Source organism: Rhincodon typus, unplaced genomic scaffold (genome assembly GCF_021869965.1).
Source record: "Rhincodon typus isolate 14 unplaced genomic scaffold, sRhiTyp1.1 hic_rhity00016151, whole genome shotgun sequence".
NCBI lineage: Eukaryota > Metazoa > Chordata > Chondrichthyes > Orectolobiformes > Rhincodontidae > Rhincodon > Rhincodon typus.
The window spans coordinates 1-2112 of NW_025981789.1; the positions used below are offsets into that span (position 1 = coordinate 1).

General features: G+C 44.5%; 1 non-coding gene across 1 annotated transcript; it reads right to left on the reverse strand.

The window, feature by feature from the left end:
• Positions 1-1570: 1570 nt before the first annotated feature.
• trnar-acg lies at positions 1571-1643 on the reverse strand. Its single transcript has one exon. It is a non-coding gene; the product is annotated as a tRNA-Cys (tRNA).
• Between the last annotated feature and the right edge of the window lie 469 nt (positions 1644-2112).

A 2112-nucleotide genomic window follows, 5' to 3' on the forward strand; every position in this document is an offset into this window, starting at 1 on the left:
AACAGCAATATAAAGACGAACTCTGCTCACATTTATCGAAAAGTGGGAAAAACACAACTTGTTCGGTTAATGAAGGAGCAGCGCTGTGAGGCGAATGTAATAACCACTACACCGCAGAAACACAGCGGGCCCACCGACACTATTTTTTATACTGTCTTGCTCTATTATGCACAGGCTATCCAGTCATCTATTACATTGCAGTTTCTGATGCATGAGACCCTCTCTCAGAGGACACCTATGCCTGCAGTGTTGGGTCTGTAGTTTGGTGATTCGCCGAGTGGCTGTGAGTTCATTTCTTTCTGGAGCCTGCGAGAATTGTCACCACCTGCTGCATCCAACATCCAAAGGAGCTCTTTAAATGTCGTTTGAAATTATTTGTGATGCAACAGTGTTAACGCCACCATGTCATTTCCTCCATCAGCCAGAAATGCGTTTGAAATACCACATTCCTGTTTGTCCTTCCAGGTGCTTGAGAGACGTCTTTCGGAAGCAGCTGATTTGAGGAATGTTCCAGTTTGGCAGTTTGAATGAGGTGGAGCAGTATAAATTGCAGAGTGACGAGGAAGCAATGGGGCAGCAACATGGACAGGGAAGCGACCGAATGATTCTTTTCTTTGCTGTAAACAGAGTCTGATTTTGAAGTTTGAAATTGAACAATATAAGCCAGGTGGGTGAAATCCTTGCTTTCTGGAGGTTGGTCTCTCCTGAGACTACTGTCACTTTTATGGGAATGTTTCTGATTGCTTCTGTTTGCGGGTGAAAATGAGGTTCAGTTCCCCGAAGGGGACATGAACACTGTTTTACCATCTCAAACTTCACTCCCATTTATTGTAACTTTTGAGATTAAAACGTCACGGAAAATATTATTGAGATGAACACTTGAAACGGCAGAGCATACAAGGCTACAGGCCAAGTGCTGGAAACGTGGATTGATGGGCCGATAAAAACTCGACGATGCGATCATTTTGGAAGAGAAAAGACGTCAAAAGCTGCATCATTAAGAAACAATTCACGTGCTTCTGCCCTCATCTCTTGTGGTCTAGTGGTTAGGATTTGGCACTTTCACCTCTTCGGCCTGGGTGTGATTCCCGGTCAGGGAAACAGGATTGATTGTTCCTGACAGGGACAACAGCAAAGGTAAAGCAGTTGTGACGGGAATCCTTTCAATGTCTCGGATCAGTTCATGCCCCCGAGAACATGAGAATCAACGCCCCAGCCTCTTAAAGATGGGAATGGTGCCTGAACTCTTTCTGTTCAGTACGACAGTTCACCCTTCATTCTCCTCTGATATCCCTTCCCAAAGAGATTCTAAAGTTCATTGAAACTGAGACTGGGTGATTTGTTTTGTTTCTTTGATATTCCGACGAGCTGTAGTGATTGGGTCGGTGGGTTTGGGAAAGCAATAGGTCAGCGTGAGCAGCTTTTGGGACAGTTTCAGCTTCTCTGAAGAGGCTGGGATATTGGTGACATTCACTGATAGGCCATAGTGAAAGGGTTCTCGTTCCTCCAGAAAGTCAAACGTCGTCTCGGCTTCAGAGCAGGGAGGTGTAATAAATTTCTACACTGAGCTCGAGCTAGGTAGGAGTCGAACCTACACTCTCCAGATCTGTAGTCAGGCGCGTTATCCATTGCGCCACTGGCCCACTATGTGATATGGTCTTGTACACTGCAGTTATGGTATTTACATGGACATGAGTAGCAATGGTAACAGTCACAACATGAACAGCCAGCAAAGTTCATCACTGTCACTGCTTCAGTTCAATGGTCCCGACTTTGTGATGCGGAAAATGTTTCACTGGCAAAGAAAAAACGTTTGTCCTCAGGGAATTGCCATTCACCCTATCCAGTCCGTTCAGCCATTCAATGAGATCACTACTGTTCTAATAAATCTCAACTCCACTTTCCTGTTTTCCCTCCACTACGTGGGGAAAACTCGAGCCTAATCACACCATCGTATATTCCTGTTATTTTTCGGAAGTTTAGATTACTTTAATGACCTGTCTGTGTTTACAGGAAATTGAATAATATGAAACGAGCAAAAAAGCCCTTCCTGCAATTTAACCCAGTGCAGAGTCAACCAAATGAGTAAGTTCAGACAGCGAAAACATTACC